Below are 12641 nucleotides of genomic sequence, written 5' to 3' on the forward strand. Positions count from 1 at the left end.
TATAAAGAATTAGAAAGTCACTAAGTGACCGCTGGAAAAACGGTCTCTAACATCAGATGAATGGGCAGGAAATTCACTGTCCAACTGTATAGCAGAGATCATTGTTGCAGGAATGTTAGTGATTGTGTTAGTTCTTGTCGCTGATTTTTGTGGGAGCCCGCTTGGATACAGTATACATAGCTTGTCAGACATCTTTTATTCTTTGAAAGTACTTTTACAGTTTTTAGTTCATGAAATTTTCCTACAGTCTGGAAGTGCTTTTGTGGAATGACTATCAGTCTTCCTATTATATTTCAACTCATTATTCATATTGTATAGACATAAAGAGTGTGAATGGATAATTAAATGTTATTTGGGAGCTATATTTCTTACCTGTTTGAGATATTTTGAATTGCAGACATTCTAATTTTTAGCATTCTGATGGCTATATTTTCTTATCAAAGGTTAAAATTTAGTTTCGTTGATTTAAACCAGTGGTTCTCAACTGGGGATGAATTTGCCCACCAGGTGACATGTGGCAATAGCTGGAGATGTTCTTGGTTGTCCTACTTGGGATGATGGTCCCATTGGCATCTAGAGGGTAGAGACCATGAAAACTCCTTAACACCCTACAATGCACAAGGTAGCCCCCCTACAACAAAGCATTATCTGGCCCAACATGTCAGTAGTGTCAAGGTTGAGAAGCTCCAATCTAAAGATAAAATCAATGTAAATAAAATTTTAGAGAAAATACGCATACGTGCACTGTTATTCAAATCAGTAAGCATTATGAGTGTCTAATATTTACCAGATATGTACTTTTTCAAAGGCGAATAGATGTAGATCCTATGTGAAAGAAACGTTAACACAGAAATATACTATTAATAAATGAAAATCAGTATTTTTTCATGAAAAAGAATTTGTGTTAGAAATGACAGTAAGATAGCAGGAAGAATATGCATGTGTCGGGGCATGCCTGTGTTTTGACTTAAGACATTGTAAAATGCTTCTCGTGAAATATTCAGCAATAATTTGTGATATAAATTATTGTGGAAAGCTATGAAATGAGAAGGTTATATCTTTCTGTTGGTGAGAAGAGAAATAAGAAATTACACCAAATGAGGCCCAATGAGGCAAATACGGTGAAAAATAGAAGTTTATCTCAGACGATTCCAAGTGGGGTACCTTACCACAGGGAAACAGAAAACACTGGAAACTTTGAGATTTAAAGTTTGCGCTTGAAGTGTCAGATGACCTTGGTTACGCTGTGTTTGCTCTGGCCCTTAAATTTCTTAAACCTAAGCACACATTTATACTCTAGCGTGTTGGAACTATCACTGAGATCATAGTTGTGAAATCGTCTTGCCTGTTTTTATTCTGTACATTGTCAAATCTATTGCCCAACCCCCAGAAAAGTGAGCACAATATCAAATTGCTTCTCAGTAAATATCAACTTATAATAACTGCTGGAAACATTTTTAATAGTTTATTAGATGGAGACAAGTTGAGATTTAGAGATAACTTGAGTTTGCTTGCTTGAAGCCACAAGATTTGGATTCTAAATTTGAAGGAAGGGAAGGAAGAAAGGAGGGAGTTTAAGAAGAGAACAATTCTGTGAGTCCAGGCATTTTCAAATATTATAGTATTTAAACCTTACAGTAACCCTTCTAAGTGGATATTATTATCACCATTATATTAAAGGATACAGAAACTAACGTTTTTAGTGTCACTCAGCTCCTAATTAGAGAGACAGAATTTGGATTCAGGTCCTTTGAAGCAAAGGTTAGCGGTTCTTATGGACTGAATGTTTGTGTCGTCTGAAGACATTCATATGTAGAAGCTGAATCCCCAGTGTGGTGGCATTTGGAGGTGGGGCCTTTGGGAGATGGTTAGGTCATGAGGGTGGAGCCCTCATAAATGGGATTAGCACCCTATAAAACAGACCCCAGAGAGCTCTCTCACCTCTTCAGCTGTGTGAGGACACAGTAAGAGGATGGCCATCTGGGAGCCAAGAAGGGGCCCTCAACAGGCACAGAATCTGCCAACACCTAGATCTTGGACTTCTCACCCTCCAAATTGTAAGAAACAAATTTCTATTGTTTATAAGCCACCCAGTGTGTGATATTTTGTTGTAGCAGCCCAAGCTGACTAAGACAGTGATCTTTTCTCGTTCACGCTCCTGCTATTTAACAGAATATTTTACTTACGTTCATGGCTTCACTGAGTCTGATTTGTGTGAGTGATCATGCTGAGGAAAATGATGAAAAATACACAAACCTGGCTGTTGAGGGCTTACAACACAGACTTAGTGGATCCTGTAGAGTGAACGCACCAATATGTTACAAATAAAAAATATTACGTTAACATATACCCTTAAATAGGTCTGAAATATGTAAAATAATCATCTCTTAGGTGTAGTTGTAGAATTTGCAACCTACTTTATTTTGTGCTGTGTTTTTCTTCCCGTGGTGTGATGTTTGGAATCTGAGAAATGAGTGTCAAGCATCCAAATACGCTTTTTGTACTATTTCCTCATCCTTAGAAACCCTTAATACTACTTGTTTATGCAAAGCAGTGATCAGATCATACATTTCCTTAGTCAAGTTTTAATTCAAGTTTTCAATTACCGTTTTAACTGTCTCTTCCTTGTATTTCTGAATACCAATCAGGCTTCACCACACTGTGTTGGGACCCTAACCACTCTCCGAGTGAGTGAGCGAGTGAACAGGCTTGGTTAGTGTGGCTGGGTGTCTTGGCTGGCCAGAAAACCTGGGCTTCCTAATTTTAAGTATTTACTACGACATCTTAGAATGTTCTTGGAGTTACTTGTTTTGATAGTTAATTGAAACAGATATTACCATATATTTTAGCTTAAAATTATTCATTTTTTAAATGTTAAAATATAGACTATCCCTGAATAATATTTCATGTAAAAAGAGAGCTCTCCAGGAGTTATTACAATACACAAAATATAGGAATATCTTCTTAGAATCAAGTATTTGATTATTTTTGATTTTTGTGGTGATGATAAAGCATAGCACTTTAATACTCGCGACTTCATTTTGACTGTTTTGTTTTAAAGACGCCTCACCTAGATAACAGTGAGATAAAATTTTGTAACTTAGATAATTCTGCTACAACTTCTATAATCTTTGAATGGCAGCAGATCATATAAGACTGTACAAATAAGAATAATCTTGAAAAATTGTTTTGTTAGGCTTAAAAAGGTTTACTAAAAAAATCAAAAGTTAATTATATCATTTGAAATAGGACAACTTTTCTGACTGCATAGAAAATGACTGAAAACAAACAAATGAAAAGTATCCATCTTTTTGTGTGCATTGGGATGAATTGTTGGGTGAGATGGATAAAATGCAAGGTAGGGAGGATGGATCACTGAGGAAGGAGGAAAGGGAGGTAGCTAATATCTATGATGTCAAATTGTAATTGGTATTTTTCCTTCTACAGGAAGCATTTTCTAAGTTTTCCATGAGGAATACCATTCTGTTTTAAAATAGATTTATGGGGTGTTAATTTTTTCTCCCAAGTCACCTTCTATTTAAGACCAAATGTTTTGGTTATATTTTTTTCCTGTTTTTTTTTTTTAATTGAGGTCATAATAGTTTATAACATTGTGAAATTTCGGTTGTACATATTATTTGTCTGTCACCCTATTATGTGCCCCTTTACTCCTTATGCCCATGCCCAACTCCCTTCCCCTCTGGTAACAATTAATCTGTTCTCTTTGTCCATGTGTTTGTCTTCCACATATGTGTAAAATCATATGGTGTTTGTGTTTCTCTGTCTGGCTTATTTCACTTAACAGAATATCTCAAGGTCCATCCATGTCTTTGCAAATGGGACAATTTTGTGTTCTTGTGTGGCTGAGTAGTATTCCCTTGTATAGATATACCACATCTTCTTTATCCATTCATCCATTGATGGACACCTGGGTTGCTTCTACATCTTGGCTATTGTGAATAGAGCTGCAAAGAACATGGGGTACATAAATCTCTTTGAGTTGTTGATTTCAAGTTCTTTGGATAAATACCCAGTAGTGGGATGGCTGGATCATATGATATTTCTATTTTTAATTTTTCGAGACATCTCCATACTGTTTTCCATAGAGTCTGCAGCAGTTGTCATATGATATTTCTATTTTTAATTTTTCGAGACATCTCCATACTGTTTTCCATAGAGTCTGCAGCAGTTTGCATTCCCACCAGCAGTGTATGAGGGTTCCCTTTTCTGCACATCCTCTCCAATATTTGTTATTTTTTGTCTTGGTAATTATAGCCATTCCAACAGGTGTAAGGTGATATCTCACTGTAGTTTCGATTTGCATTTCCCTGATAATTAGTGATGTTGAAAATCTTTTCCTGTGTCTCTTGGCCATCTGTATATCTTCTTTGGAAAAATGTCTGTTTGTATCCTCTGCCCATTCTTTGATCGGGTTGTTTGTTTTTTTGTTGTTCAGTTGTGTGAGTTCTTTATATATTTTGGGTATTAGCGCCTTGTATATATGATTTGCAAATATTTTCTCTCAGTTGGTGGGTTGTCTTTTCATTTTATTCCTGGTTTCCTTTGCCTTGCAGAAGCTCATTAGTCTGATAAAATCCCACTTGTTTGTTTTTTCCTTTATTTCCCTTGCCTGAGTAGCCATGGTACTCAAAAAGATCCTACTAAGACTGATGTCAAAGAGTGTACTTCCCATATTTTCTTCTAGGAGTTTTATGGTTTCACGTTTTACCTTCAAGTCTTTAATCCATTTTGAGTTAATTATTGTGCGTGGTGAAAGATAATGGTCTACTTTCATTCTTTTGCATGTGGTTGTCCGGTTTTCCCAACACCATTTATTGAAGAAACTTTCTGCATTGTATATTCTTAGTTCATTTGTTGAAGATTAGCTGTCTGTAGATGTGTGGTTTTATTTCTGGGTTCTCAATTCTGTTCCATTGATCTGTGTATCTGTTTTTGTACTGGTACTATGCTGTTTTGATTAGTATAGCTTTGTAGTATATTTTGAAGTCGGGGATTGTGATGCCTCCAGGTTTGTTCTTTTTTCTCAGGATTGCTTTAGCAATTCAGGGTCTTTTGTTGCCCCATGTAATTTTTGGGATTCTTTGTTCTATTTCTGTGAAGAATGGCATTGAGTTCCTGATTGGTATTGCATTATATCTATAGATTGCTTTAGGTAGTATGGACATTTTAACTATGTTTATTCTTCTAATCCATGTGCATGGAATATCTTTCCATTTCTTTGTGTCATCATTAATTTCTTTCAATAATGTCCTATAGTTTCATTGTATAGATCTTTCACCCCCTTGGTGAAATCTTTTTCCTAGATATTTTATTGTTTTTGTTGCAATTGTAAATGGGATTGTATTCTTGAGTTCTCATTCTGTTAGATCATTATTAGAGTATAGAAAGGCAACAGATTTTTGTAAGTTGATTTTGTATTCTGCAACTTTTCTGTAGTTGTTGATTATTTCTAATAGTTTTCTGATGGATTCTTTAGAGTTTTATATATGTATTATCATGTTGTCTGCAAAACAGTGACAGTTTCAGTTCTTTATTGCCAATTTTGATATCTTTTATGTCTTTTTCTTGCCTATTTGCTCTGGCCAAAACCTCCAGTACTATGTTGAATAAGAATGATGAGAGTGGGCACCTTGTCTTGTTCCTATTCTCAGAGGGATGGATTTCAGTTTTTTCCCATTGAGTATGATGTTGGCTGTGGGTTTGTCATATATGGCCTTTATTGTGTTGAGGTACTTTCCTTCTATACCCATTTTTTTGAGAGATTTTTAAATCATAAATGGGTGTTGCGTCTTGTCAAATGCTTTCTCTGCATCTATTGAGATGATCATGTTTTTTATTCCTCATTTTGTTAATGTGGTATAGCACATGGGTTGATTTGAGGATGTTGAACCATTCGTGTGTCCCTGGTATAAATCCCCCTTGATCATGGGGTATGATTATTTTGCTGTATTGCTGTATTCAGTTTGCCAATATTTTGTTGAGGAGTTTTGCATTCATGTTCATCAGTGATATTGGCCTGTAATTTCCCTTCTTTGTGTTGTCTTTGTCTGGCTTTGGGATCAGGGTGATGATGGCCTGGTAAAAATGTGTTAGGAAGTGTTCATTCTTCTTCAATGTTTTGGAATATTTGAGAAGGATAGGTATTAAGTCTTCTTTGAATGTTTGGTAGAATTCTCCAGAGAAGCCATCTGGTCTTGGACTTTTATTTTCTTGGAGGTTTTTCATTCCTGTTTCAATCTCTTTACTTGTGATTGGTCTATTCAGATTCTCTATTTCTTCTTGATTCACTTTTGGAGGTTGTGTGAATCTAAGAATTTATCCATTTCTTCTAGACGCTCTCATTTTTGGCATATAGTTGTTCATAGTATTCTCTTAGAATCCTTTGTATTTTTGTGCTATCTGTTGTAATTTCTGGTCTTTCATTTCTAATTTTATTTATTTGAGCCTTCTCTCTTTTTTTCTTGGTGAGTTTGGCTAAGGGTTTTTCAATTTTGTTTATCTTGTTGAAGAATCAGCCCTTAGTTTCATTTGCTTATGTTTTAAATTAAAATAAGCAGATGTTACAAAAGCATTCTTTTAAAAAGTGTGCTTTTAATCCCAAACAAATCAGTGAGACCTACAAAGATTGGGAGGACCAAATTCTGTCTTTATAATAATGACTTCCTTGCAATTAATAAAGCTAAAGTGGCTCTGACTCTAAGAAGAGAGTTTCTTTCTTTCTTTTTTTTTTTTTGATTGCTAAGCGTGTAGACTACCTCTACTTATTAAACAGTTACTCTAATTTGAGCAGAAAATGTGATATTTTTAATCTTTAAAAATGTATGTATGTAAAAATAATCTATTCTAAAATCTTCTAATCTTCAGATTATGGATTTATATTTCAAAATGAAATTGGGTCTATGGGGCTATTTTGTGATTTGAGAGTTTCTTGGGCCTGATAGTCACTCCTGATTTAGAAACATTATGAGGAAGCAGAAGAGTAACACTAGAATGCTATAAGTCTCCTTGAAATGACTATTCTGTGTATGAATGAGAAGACACTTTTAAAAAAGAATTATTTTGGAATGTCTATTTATTTTAATTTAAAACATGAGCAAAATATTCGATTTTAAGTAGAAGTTGATTTGTGGGGGAAAAAAGCATTTGTTTGTCTTGAAAAATTTTTCTGGATAATACGTTTTTACTTCTACTTCCCTAAGGCCCTCTTTATTTAATTCTCCCTTTTGAAAGTTGAGTATGTTTCACTTAAAAATATTCCCTCAGATTTATTTGCACGATGAGTGAAGCATGGTGCAGGATCACACAGGGGAGGCCACACAAACAAATAATGCAAACACGTAAACAACAGAAAGGAGTCATAGTCATGATGCCCTTTAAAAGCATATTAATTTAAGCACTAAATATGGGGTCAACCAAAATTAGTACAATTTTTGTATAGTTATATAACTCTACTGGAAAGCAGGGAAGATAAAGGAGTGTAAGGAAGGAAGATAAAAATCATCACGTGCCCTGATAGGAAGGCATTTAAATAAAATCTAAAATTGATGAATCAAAAGATAACAAAATATGCATATTATTTAGAAATCTGGTGATGTGTCAATGACAGAAAAAAGGCAGCTAAAATAGTCAAAAGTGGTTACCCTGTGTGAGAGAGACCGGGGGAGAGGTGGGAAAGAATCTCACAGTATTTTTTTAGAAGTCTTTTTAGTACTATTTGCAAAAAAAAAAAATTGCATCATTGGGAAAAAAGATTTATGGAAAATAATTTGTATGCCATTATTTTATGTCTTAATATATTAATTACTTTACTGGTGTAATTATTGCATTTAAATTGTAAGGTTATGAGGTTTTGTTTTTAAGACTGATGTCCTGAAATATGAAGTCTGCAACTATTTAAAAAATAAAATAATTATAACCTACCATAAAAGTAAAGACCTTGACTAATTTGTGTCAATCTGATTTTTAATGTACTCTGACAGGCACATATATATGCGTGTTCAGCATTCCACAGAGAAATTGGAAACACAAATATAATCAACTGAGAATAAAAGTAAAGTAAATTCAGATATGCATTTTCTTAGTGAATGCTGTGCATTGTTCATTGAATTTAACACATCTGCTGAATTTTCAGAATTATTATCGTCACATAACAGAGACGATTAGTAGTCAAGATAAACATTTCCAAAATTTTTAAGGAAAAATGCTTGATGGCACTAATTTTTTTTAAGCAGCTTTCTCAATGTTTTATGGCTGCTGGAGTTAACAGAAGTAACCATGGAAACTGTCTTACGATGTTTCGTGGTTGAATGGGATTTAAAATATCCATTTTAAAACATAAACACTTTGACAGCTGTGAGAATATTTACATTTCCTCAAATTTTGATTTGATGGCACTGCTTGGAAAAGGGGAAAAATAAACATTAAAACAGAAGCAGTTTTGGATATTCTTGGAATTTTTATGAAATCCTCTAGTACTTTGGTTCATCTTTATAGACTGGCCTACTTTTTGGGAGGTTAGTGAAAAACTAGGAAAACTATAAAATTCCAGGCATCCTGTCCAGGTACGTGGAAATCATCTGTTCCTTTATGTGCCCTCATCTCCATTTGAACAAAAGCAATGTGAGCATTTTGGGGAGGGAGACAATGATCACGATGGTGACAAGGGGAGTATGCAGGAGCACACCTGAAGAGGCAAATGGCAAATGTAAAGGTCTGAGGAGGGAATTACGTTATTTGCAGAAGCACGAGGATATCAGTGTGATTGAAATGGAGTGAGGGATGAGGAAACCGTCGTTAGATGAGAGATGAAGAGTATACTAGTCAAAGTTCTCAGAGAAACAGAACCTATTATCTATCTATCTATCTGTCTACCTACCTACCTACCTACCTACCTATCTACCCTCTTTCAAAGGAGATTTATTATGTGAAATTGGCTCACGTGATTAGGGAGCTGAGAAGTCCCATGATCTGCCGTCTGCAAGCTGGAGATCCAAGAAGGCCGGTGTGTAAATCAGTCTGAGTCCAAAGGCTGAACCAGGGGAGCAAATGATGTGCATCCCAGTCTGAGAGCAGGAGAAGATGAGATGTCGCACCTCAAGCAGTGAGTCAGGAGAAAAATAGGGGTAAATTCCTCCTTCCTTTTGTTCTATTCAGGCTTTCAATGGATTGGATGATGCCGGCCCACACTGGGCAGGGCAATCTACTCTACTGAGTCTATAGATTCAGATGCTAATCTCATCTGGAAACTCACAGACACATGTAGAAATAATGTTTAATATGGGCACCCTGTGGCTGGTCAAGTTGACACATAAGATTAACCATCACAGGGGCTGGCCCGGTGACCAAGTGTTTAAGTTTGTGTGCTCTGCCTAGGCGGCCCAGGGTTTCAGCGTTTGGATCCTGGGTGTGGACCTAGCACTGCTCATCAGGCCATGCTGGGGTGGCGTCCCACGTAGCAGAGCCAGAAGGACCTACTGCTAGAATATACAACTATGTACTGGGGGACTTTGGGGAGAAGAAGAAAATAATAAATAAATAAAAAGATTAACCATCACAAGGGGTGAGTAGGGTCCTGATTCTGTTACAGTCCATGGAAAATTGGATTTGAAAGTCATCAGAAGATGTTGAGCAGGGAAGGAAATGTTCTGACATAAGTATTTTAAGTGTCATGACCACATCTGTGTAGAGAAGAGACCACACTGAAGGAATAAAGAGAGAAGGAACACCATGTAGGAGGGCATTCCAGGAATCTAGGAGAGTGATGACCAAAGTGACGTTATGAAGTCTGAATGAATGGTAGAGATGGTGAGAAATGGTCAGGTTTACCATGTGATGTGTAGGTTGACTCAAGAGAATTTGCTAACGAATTAGACGTGAGACCTGAGGGAAAGAGATGAATCAACGTTATTTGTTAACTTTTGGCCTGAGCTGTGGTGGTTTCTTTTACTAAGAAGGAGAAGGCTCGGGGAAGAGCAGCTTTGGGGGATTGATGAACCAAGGGCTCTGTCTTGGATACATTAATTTTGATATGCCTATTAAATATGTCCCAGAAGAGAAATTGATTTGACAGTAAAATGTAAGCATCTGGGGCTCAGGTGAGGGCCTGGGACAAAAGACAAACATAAGCCATTAGCGCATAGATGGTATCTGAAGCCATGGACCTGAATGGAGTCACCTGGAGTGATTCTGCAGAGGCATGTATACAGACAAAAGAAGGGAGCCAAGTAATAAACTATATCCAGTGATGCTGGGGGTGAGAATGGATTGATGTCTGAACATTGATAATTGTGCTTGGGAATATGAGGTAGTTGGTGATTTCAACAGAAGTTAAATGATGGAGAAGAAATCTGGATTGGAGTAGAATAAAGAGAGATTGGACAATGAGGAGTTAGCAAGCATCTTTTTGGGGAGTTTTCTGTGAAGTAATGCTTATAAATATCTTATAGCCAACAAATATCCTGTAGCCAATGTATAGTCCACAGAGGGTATTGTTTTCTGTTTTTGGAGTAAAATTTGGAAATACATAGATAGGTAGATGTATAATATCACCAACAATTATGTGTTATAAATAATAACAATTATACTTTTTAAAAATGGACATAATACAGAATAACAGGAGAAAATCAAAGTTTAATAGCATGTATACATGGGAGAAACTCAGGAAAACTGAGTAACTCCCTATTATACATGGTTATATAAATTTAATAATATATGTTATATAAAATATAGAACAGAATTATAAATACACTTGTTATATTTTTTATAACTCTAAAACCTTTGAAATTATATGTATGTATGTACGTGTGTTGCATATGTATATAGCACACACATCTATATAATCTCACAGATTTATTAAAACTATACAATAATTTTGGTTTTGTCAATTTCTCCTTATGTTTTTCTATGTATAGAATTCACAATTCAGCACATTTTACCTGTAAACTTCATAAATGTTACTGTAGTGTTTTCTAAATTTTGACACTTTAGTTTTTTTTTTTAAAGCCTCAGTGCACCGTCGTGTATCCTAGCTGTTCCTTCAGTTCTCTGTGTAAGTCACCGCCACGGTATGACAACTGGCAGGCAGATGGGGTGGTTCCATGACTGGGAAGTGAACCAGGGCCCGGGCGGTGAGCCTGCTGGCTCTTAACCACCAGAACACCAGGAGTGGCTGTAGACACTTCAGTGTGATGTCTAATGTCCTGCTCCCCACACGCCGGGGCCTTTGGGCTCCAATATTGGGTCCTGGGTTGGTCCCCTGGAACTCCGAATCCTTTGCTTTCCTGGCAGGGAGGGAAAGAAGCCTTGGATCATATGTTCATCACATATGGACCATGGCTAACCAGAAGTGGTGCCTCGGAAAACTCCCGCCACCTCTGCCCAACTCTTCCAGAGTCACCTGGATAGCCTGGCGGCCTGCAGCCTTCCTGCTCCCCTGCTGACTGGGAAGTGCATCACTATCCCAAATGTCCTCGGAACCCCGCTTACCACTCCTGAGGTTTCTAAAGTCCATTCTCTCTTCTAGTGAATAACAGTGAGAATCTCAGCGTTTTACTGACCTGATGCGCCCCTGCCATCCCTCCATCAGAAAAAAGTTGGTTTCATGCTTTCCCCTTCCTCTCTGCTAAACGTTTTTCTGCCTGGGACAGCAGGTTCATTGTTTCGATGTCTCATGATCTGAGTTGTCATTCTTGTTCTTTATATGTTAATGCAAGGCAAATGACTTTCGAAAGCATTTAAGTTTTACTTGTAAGACTGTTATCTTTCTTCAAAATCCTATTTGGGTTGTCTTCCAAGCATATTTACCTTGAAGCTCATGAAAATGGAGTGTCAGAGTCACTCCTGTGAATGGTCCTTCCAAGGCCCTTGGGAGGAACCCTAGCAGTGTGTTCATGTGGTTATATGTTTTTGTAATTTTGTGAAGTACACTATTTTTGTATTCTACTAAAGAGGGACCCAATACTGTATAAGCTTCAGGCTCCGTAAAATCTGGAAATGCTCTTGGATATTTTAGGTCGAAAGATTTTTCTCCCTTCCTTCCCACCCTCGTTCCTTCTGTGCCTCTCTCCCTTTTTCTTTCTCTCCCTGCTTTGTTCCTTCCCCTTCTCCTCCTCCTCCACTTCCTCCTCTTTCTTAAACCTCCTGCCTCAACAATCCTAAATGTCCTTGAGAAGAATGGAAAGCTCTAGGAGAAGAAAGCAATAACAATGAGAAAAACTTTCTAGCTAAAATTTACTGAGCATTTGCCAGGAGCCAGAAACTGTTTACACAAATTAACAGTCTATATGGTGGGTGCTATGATTAGCCGCACTTTACAGGCAAAGAAATCTAGGCACAGAGAGGTTAAACCACTTGCCCAATGTTACACAGAATGGGTGGAGGTGACAGAAGAGTTGTTGGCCTACACAGGGCCCTTGGGCAGGTTTAGGAAAGCGCCCTACCTCTGAGTTCAGGGATTACAGAAGCACCCCTTAGGGGGCGTGGCACGCTTCTTCACTTTAACAAGAGGCACCCCCTTCCATGATCATGTGCCTCCCCATCTTGGAGTGTGCTGGTAGGCCAGCAGCGGAGAGTGAATGTCAGGCTTCTCCTGCCCGTTTGCCCTGGGTTCTTTGAGCAGCACA

At 37.2% G+C, this 12641-nt stretch overlaps 1 protein-coding gene across 1 annotated transcript in view; it reads left to right on the forward strand.

Moving 5' to 3' along the window:
- CNBD1 (cyclic nucleotide binding domain containing 1) overlaps positions 1-12641 on the forward strand; it is a 309471-nt gene that overhangs the window by 96434 nt on the left and 200396 nt on the right. The window lies entirely within an intron of this gene.

This window comes from Equus quagga, chromosome 16 (assembly GCF_021613505.1).
Source record: "Equus quagga isolate Etosha38 chromosome 16, UCLA_HA_Equagga_1.0, whole genome shotgun sequence".
In the NCBI taxonomy this organism is placed as follows: domain Eukaryota; kingdom Metazoa; phylum Chordata; class Mammalia; order Perissodactyla; family Equidae; genus Equus; species Equus quagga.